Genomic DNA, 8,891 nt, shown 5'->3' with positions numbered 1-8,891 from the left:
TACACTCTCCGTTATAGGAATCCAATTTACCGGCACTGCGTCATTTCACAGAATCAACACTATACAACACATACAACATGAACTGCAATACTTTCCTGACTTTTAACATTTTCAAGCTAAAGTTTACTGACGCAGTCGAGGTCTAGGACAACAGGAGTGCGGCAACCTGTCTGTTTCCATTAAGCTTGAACATAACGTTGATTTGGCATTATACCAACAATCCCTTATGTTTATTCTTCTTGCGATTTTTTTTTCCGAATTGCAGAGGGTGAAACAACAGTTCGTTGCCATTAGTCGCACGCACAAGGTGTCCAGTCGATGAGCACAACCAGCCTGTCAATGACTCTGAGTTTATGTGGTAAAGCATATATTTCACATGCCACTTTGATAGTCTTCCTAGATGTTTCAAACACTTTCTGTCACATAATTGAAAAAAAACTGAACCGCGACTAATGCCTGATTTTGGAAGGATATATTCGTTTATAGTGAATCTGATTAACCGTGCTATGAGTGCACCTGCCTTGGACATCATGTCCTGTAATAGCATTTGTATTCTAAGGTTCTGACTCAGAGCCAGGAACTCTGGCACTTTGTCAGAAGACCTCGCATTCACATTTACTGGATCAGTATCTAGGTCAAAATCAAAGCACAGCAGAAGCACCTGCAGGACATTATGAATTCTGGATTACAGCGTCCATCCATTACATTATGAAAGAAAAATAAGAAAAGATCACAAATGTTGTCAATTGCAGCCTTGTCCAAATCCTGTGAATGAATTTATGAAAAAAAAATAATATCATCCAGAATTTTGGAAATAGTGAAACTCTTCTGATATCAAGATCTGTTGTCATTATTCAGGGAATTAAATTAAGAAATAGATGCCATATTACTTAAAAAATCGATTTGTTCTAATCAGCAATGCACTGTTTGGAAATATTCTAGAAGCGAATTCAAAAGAATGTTTTGAAGGGAATAGAATAAATTTCTGAAGTGGTAAACAATAGTGCTATGGTAAAAGGGCCAGAGCGAACGGCAAATTTAATATCTCTTCCAAATTGTTGGCATGGCACCAATTATATTAAGAACAGCCCCTCTGTTGAATAGGATACCAGTTTCACTTACACACATTGTATCAATTGAAATTGGACTACTACTGTGACAGCGCTTCCAGAAATCCTTTGGTTTTCACATTCTATCGCCATCAATTTACATCCACAAAAGTCAAGACTGATTACACTTTCCTGCAATAATTGATTGCAGGCCGCGAAATCCCTAATTCTATTCTTGATTTCACCTCCAGAGCAAAACGTCAGATAGTATTAGATAGAAAGTATTATAGAGTCATAAAACACAGAAACAGATCCTTCAGCCTAAACTCGTCCATGCCGACCAGGTTTCTCAAATTAAACTAGTCCTATCTTCCTGAGTTTGGCCTATACTTCTCGAAACCTTTTCTATTCATGTACCTGTCTGAATGTCTTTTAAATTTTGCAACTACATCTGCAGCTACCACTTCCTCTGTCAGTTCACTCCAGATATGAATCACACTCTGTGTTAAAAAGTTGTCCCACACGTCTGTTAAATATTTTTCCACTCAACTTAAAATTAAGTCCTCTAGTTTTGAACTTCCCTACCCTGGGAAAAAAAAAAAGACCTTTGCTATTCACCTTATCTCTGCCTGTCGTGATTTTATAAACTTTTATTGAGTCACCCTTCAACCTGCTAAGTTCCAGTGAAAGAAGTCCCACCCTATCTAGTCACTCCTTCTCACTCAAATCATTTAGTTCCAGTAACGTCCTTGTAAATGTTTACACAAGAACATAAGATATAGGAGCAAGAGTAGACCATCTGGCCTTTAGAGCCTGCTCCACCATTCAATAATATCATTACTGATCTATTTGTGGGCTCAGCTCTACTTACCTGCGCGCTCACCATACCGTTAATTCCTTTACTTTTCAATAATCTATCTTTGCCTTAAAGCATTCAACGAGGTAACCTCAACTGTTTCACTGGGCAGGGAATTCCACAGATTCACAACCTGTTGGGTGAAGAAGTTCTTCCTCAGCTTATTCCTAAATCTAACCCCCTTATTTTGAGACTATGGCCCCCCGTTCGAGTTTCACCCGCCAGTGGAAACAACGTCCCTGCTTCTATCTCGTCTGTTCCCGTTATACTTTTACAAGTTTCTATAATATCCCCCCTCATTCTTCTCAGTTCCAATGAGGATAGTCCCAGTGTACTCAACCTTTCCTCATAAACCAACCCTGCCAATTCCAGAATCAACCTTGTGAACCTCCTCTGCATCCCTCCAGTGCCAGAAACTCCTTTCTCAATTAAGGAGACAAAAACTGTACACTGTGGCCTCATTAGCACCCTATACAGCTGCAGCGTAACCTTTCTATTTTAACCCTCATTGCTGTAGCAATGAAGAATAATATTTCATTTGCCTTTTCGATTCCTGTTCCATCTGCAGACCAATTTGTTTTGTTTTTGTGATTCATGCACAAGGACACCAATGTCCCTCTGCACAGCAGCGTGCACTTTTCTGTGCAATTTTGAATTTAGTAATATTCTCCCTATAGCTGTGCGATCAGAACTGTACACAGGACTCGAAAAGTGGCCTCAAAAATATTCTGTACAAGCGCACCATGTTTGTTGAGATCACACACAATATTGATAGCTAAGCCAGAGTCCTTAGATGTCCAGTCGTAATAGATCAACTCTTTTTATATCTTAAGACTTTCCTCACCATTGTTTCGCACAGGCTTCACCTCCAGAGTCCAAGTCATCACTCTGGACCCATCTCATAGTTTGTGATACATTTTTACAGTCACATTGACAGACTTCCTCTAGTTGTATCCTTAACAGAGGGACATAGGGATGAAGGTACATAATGATTTGAAGTTTGCATCACCTGTAGACAGGATGGTTAAGAAGGTGTTTGGCACGTTTGCCTTCATTGCTTAGTCTTTTGAGTATGGAAGGTTTGAGTTATAAAGAAAGGATGGAATAGGCTGGGACTTTTTTCACTAGAGGGTAGGAGGTTGAGAGGCGACCTTATAGAAATTTATAAAATAATGAGAGGTATAGATAGTGTTAATGATAGCTGTCTTTTCCCTAGAATAAGGGATTTCAAGACGATGGGGAACATTTTTAACGTGAGAGGAGATAAATTGCAAAAAGACATAAATTTACACAGTGGATGATTCGTGTGTAGAATGAACTTCCTGAGGAAGTAATGGATGCGGGTACAATTACAACGTTTAAAAGACAGTTGGATAGATACATGAATAAGAAAGGTTTGGAGGGATATGGGCCAGGAGCATGCAGGTGGGACTCATTTATTTTGGGATTATGTTCAACATGGACTGGTTGGATTGAAGTGTCTGTTTCTATGCCATATGACTCTCTGACTCTGTAACTCTGAAAAGGGGCATCACAAATGTCTGTAACAAATCACGACATAACTTTGCCAGAGCCAAGTTGACTGGCACCTTTTGTGAGCAATTAGAATCACAGGAACATTTTACCCTTCGAGTCTGTTCCATCACTCAATATGATCATCGATGATCATCCAACGCAACACTATGTTCCAACTTTCTCCCCTTATGCTTTGATCCCTTTCGACATAATAACTATATCTAACTATTTTTGATAATGTTCTTTGTTTTAGTCTCAATGGTCTCAATTCCATAGACTCACGACTCTCTGGGTGAAGAAATGTTGCCTCAACGTAGTCCTTATTTGCCTTTTTTGTGTCCTTATATGCATCCCCTGAATTTGGGACTATCTGATCTTTTGTAAAATCCTTTCTACATTTACCCTGATACTGCTAGAATTTTACAAGTTTCTATTAGATTTCCTTCCCACACAACTCATTCTCCAAGCCTCCAGTGAATGTCGTCCTACCTGATCCAGTGGTTAGTCCTGTCATCCAGAATAGCATGCTGTTCCTGTACCTGAATCATTTCGCTATGAAGACGAACGCATCATTTGTCTGCATCCATTAAGATTTAGAAGAATGGAATGATCTTTTTAGAAGAAGACCCTTTATTGTCACGTGTACACCAGCACAGAAGTACAGTGAAAAGTTTTGTTTTACAATGGTTGCCTCTGATGGCGCAATCTTAGGTACAAGTGCCTAGTTACAAAAGTTACAAAAAGGAATAAAAGGAAAAGTAGTAGCATTACTTACAGTGCGTAAAAATGAAATAGAAATAAGATAGTTATAACATAGGATTGACATTATAGTCCGGTAAAGAGTTTCAAATAGCAGCAGCTCAGCACGTATCTGACCGCCCCGCCAGGCCCAAGTCCAACAACTTTCCCGCTCCTCTCCAGCCTCCAGAACGCTCCTCACTGGCACTCAGCTACAACAAGGTATATTTCGCTCAATGGGGCTCGCTTCCCCTCCCGCTGCTCAGTGACTGCTTCTCCACACGTTGTTCCGGGACTCGTTTCCCCTCGAACTGCTCAGGAACTGCTAAAATAGAGAAAATAGAAAGGAAAATGAGCAGACGGAGCAGAGGAACTCCGGGTAGACCGTCCTACTCTGTGGCTACCTTGTCACCATCAAAATATATAACATCCTTAGGGGACTTTACGAGGTTGATGCTGAGAGTATGACTCCTTGTGTGATAAATTAGAACCAGAAGATATAGTTTTTTTTTAAAAAAGAAAAATATTTTCATTTAAGCCGGAGACGAGGAGATTGTTGTTTCTCTGTGAAAGGGTGGTGAGGTTTTGTAGAATTCTTTAGCACGCTTAGTTGGAGACAGAGTCATGATTGTTTGTGTTTCTTTATTTTAAAAATGAGTAGCTGGATTTTTCAGTAACAAGGGGGTCAAAATTTATGGCAGCTAGGTGGAATGTGCGGTTGAAGCGATAATCAGATGCGCCATGGATATCAGTGAATGGACAAGCAAGCTTGAGGGGATGAATACACTACACCTGCTCCTAATTCGAATGTTTGCGTCCACAGCTTAAGCTACTTGCTTTAGACAACTGACTTCAGTTTTGAAGCTATTGCCATTGCCCTGAATACTCTGGGAAATGCGGTCCTGAGGCCAGAACATAAAATAAACGCTCGCGCCAAGCTTTTTTACCCTGTTCCTCTGAAAGTTTGTTTTTTTGTCTGCCCATCAATAGTCCTAAACGGTTTTCCAGAGGCTATAAGTTTTGAGTCAGAATCGAACATCTTTTCAAAAGCATCGTCAGATATCTTTCAGCTTCTCACACGGGCAAAGTACTACACACGCTGAAAATCTAAATAAAATGGAAATGCGCATTAGTTCCTGCGGTATTTTCGGAAAGAGAAACCGATTTAACGTGTGTCACTTCTCAGAACGTTCTCAATACTGTGATAAATTATTGAGTTACCTTCCAGAGGACAATCGAAATGAACTGAAAGGGTTATTACAATCACATGGAGAGATATGGAGAAATAACTTGGAAAGTACTAACATGATTATGGATGATGCATATACATGAAATGATGTTACAATTAAGGAACATCCTTATAGACTTAACCCTCTAAAATTGGCATAGGTTCAAAAAGAGATTGACAGCATGCTCAAAACGATGTAATCGAAGTGAGATGCAGCGAATGGAGGTCACCCATAGTGTTGGTGCCAAAACCACATGGTACCCAACGTTTATGTATTGATTTCCACAAAATCAATGCACTTACAAAATCTGATTCGTATCCTATTCCAAATGTGGAAGACTGTATTGAGCAGATGGGACAAGCAACTTATACTTTAAAGCTCGAATTACTCAGAGGTTCGTTTAGCTGAGACTGTGAAGGAAATTTCAGCTTTCACGACACCAGTTTAAAGTTGTGCAACTTGGTATGAAAACTGTGCCAGCTACATTTCAAAGACGAACTAATAAATTCACTTCGAGATTACTCAGTTGTGTAGTCCACATGGATGGTCTAGTAATTTTTAGTCACATATGGAATGTATATTTGCAGCATCTATTGGAATTATTTACTTGACTTCAGAAGGCGGGCTTGGTGATAAACCTGTCTGACAGTGAGTTCACAAAAGCCTAAGTCACATTTATTGGCCATACTATTGGATGTAGACAGATAGCCCCACTGGATGTAAAAACAAAAGTTATTGGATAGCTTCCCAAAGCATTGACAAAGAGGGAATTAATACAATTCCTTAGGCTGAGTGGTTTCTTTCAATAATTTGTACCAAATTTTAGTTGCGTGGTGTGCAGAAATGTTTAGTGAATAGAGGAATGTCAGAAGGCATTTGACAGCATGAAAGCTGTGTTAACATTGTTCCAGTGTTAACCACACCTAATTATGCAAAGCCATTCAAACTGGCTGTCAATGTGAGTGATATGGCTATCGTTGCTGTGCTCTTGCAAGAAGACGATGAGAAAGAAGGCTCACTGAACCCAAAATGTTAACTCTGATTTCTTTCCACAGGTGCTGCCAGATCTGCAGAGCTTTTCCAGCAACTTCTATAGTTGAATCAATTTTACTAAATTTGTTGTTTAGTAGTTAAATCAACGATTATTCTGTTAAGTGTTCCAACGGAGTTAAAGTTATACCAAATCTTCTTTATTTTGTTTGTATTTAACTGTAGGGTAAGAATAAAGTGGTTTTTTTTTGCTTAAAGTGGAAGTAGTGTAAATAATCAAATTACATTTGGAACACAGAACATTACACTTGCCTTTAAATAAGATAAAAGTTAGTGTCTAGGCTATCTCCTTGATATATTTGAGGGGTTTTGGTCTGGTTCTTAACACATCGAGCACATAATCCCTCTCCTGCCCTTTCAGAAGTAAAAGGGAAGAAATCCTTATACGACATTTCTGCTGTATTCCTCTGTTATCGAGTCATAGAACCATAGCGCTGTACAGCATGGAAACAGTCTCTTCAGTCCAACTCGTCCATGGTGACCAGATATTGTAACTTCATCTCGTTCAGTTTGCCAGCATTTGACCCATATCTCTCCGAACTTCTCTTATTCATTTAATTATCCAGATGCCTTTTAAATGTTGTAATTGTAATAGCTTCCACCACTTCCTCTGGCAGTTCTTTCCATACATGCACCACCGTCAGTTTGAAAAAAAAAATGCCCCTTAGATCCTTTTCAAATCTTCCCTTTCTCACCTATTTCTTCTAGTTTTTGACTCCCCCACGCTGGGAAAAAAGACCTTGGCTACTCACCTATCAATGTCATGACCTTTATAAAGTCACTGCTCAGCCTTCAACACTCGAAGTAAAATAGCCCCAGCCTATTCAGCCTCTTCCTTTGGCTCAAACCCTCCAACCATGGCAACATCCTTGTAAATCTTTTCTGAATCCTTTCAAGTTTCACAACTTCCTTCTTATAGCAAAGAGACCAGAATTGCACGAAGTATTCCAAAAGTGGCCTCACCAATGTCCTGTGCAGCCGCAACATGACCTTCAAAATTTGTAGATCATAGAATAGAATCCCTACAGTGTTGAAACAGGCCCTTGGCCCAACAAGTCCACACCGATCATCAGAGCATCCCCCTAGACCCATCCCACATAACCCACTTAATCTACGCATCCCTGAACACTACAGGCAATTTAGAATCGCCAATCCACCTAGCCTGCACATCTTTGGACTGTGGGAGGAAACCAGAGCATCCAGAGGAAACCCACGCAGACACGGGGAGAATGTGCAAACTCCGCACAGACAGTCATCCGATGGTGGAATTGGACCTGAGTCCCTCGCACTGTGAGGCAGCAGTGCTAACCACTGAGCCTCTGTGCCGCCCGAATCTGATCCGGATCAACTGCTTGGGAAGCAGCTATGCTCACCACCGTACCACCATCGCCCTGCTGTTGTCCTCAATATACTGGCCAATAAATGCATGCACATCAAACACCTTCTTCACTATCCTACCTACCTGCGACTCCACTCCTATCTGCAGTCTAAGTTCTCTTCGTTCAGCAACACCGCTATGACCTTAAAATTAAGTGTATCAGGCCTGCCCTGATTTACCTTTCCAAAGTGCAGTACCTCAAATTTATCTAACTTAAATTCCACCTGCTTCTACTCAGAGTAGCCTCTGTTTTCTACCTTCGGGCCAGTTCTGTATCCAAATGTCTAGTTGTCTCTGTTTTCCATGAAGGACAGGAAAAATTTGTGGCTTTAAGAGCTGTTCCTTTCTTGAGGTATTTTCAATGTTGGAGTTGATTTCCTCGAATTCTAGGAGCAGTAATTAATCTTTCATAAGCCGTTGCATTGTTTTGGAACTTGGGGAAAAAAAGGCATTATCGCAGTAGTCCATCCTTTCCACAGAGTTTTCTTTTGCACAAGCACAGGAAACATAACACCTGTCATTTTACCTCTTCTCTCACCACCATCTAAGACCATAAGCCATTTTCCAAGTTAACAAAAAGATATTTAGTTGAATGTGTTTCAAGTTAGTTTAGGACATTCACTGTCTCAATATGGGCACTTCTGCATTGGGAACATAAAATGCAGAGATTGAATGAACTCCCTGCTGAACATTTTATTCAGCAGATAAACACGTCCAACAAATTGCAATGGCATGTAATTTTTAGTCTCCAATTTGCTCTCACACTGGCAATTCTGTCCTCAGTCTCGGCATTGTTCCAATATTTATGTAAACGTGAAAAACAGTACCTCGTACTTTGATTAGGCATATTTCAGATTTCAGGAGTCAATATTGAGTCAAACAATTACAAGTTAAATCTGAGCATCAATTTTTATTTCCTTTTAATGATTTGCTTTGGTTTGTGTATTTTTCTTTTGCGTTCAATTAACAGCATACCTGCCCTCGGCATATGTTTCTTCTCTTGTCTGTTGGACCTGTAAGACTAACTTTTTTTTTTCCCCTTCAAGCTCTCCTGTCATTTAGCCCCTTCACAGACC

The sequence above is a fragment of the Rhincodon typus genome, chromosome 35 (genome assembly GCF_021869965.1).
Source record: "Rhincodon typus isolate 14 chromosome 35, sRhiTyp1.1, whole genome shotgun sequence".
In the NCBI taxonomy this organism is placed as follows: domain Eukaryota; kingdom Metazoa; phylum Chordata; class Chondrichthyes; order Orectolobiformes; family Rhincodontidae; genus Rhincodon; species Rhincodon typus.
This window is presented reverse-complemented; position numbering follows the sequence as displayed.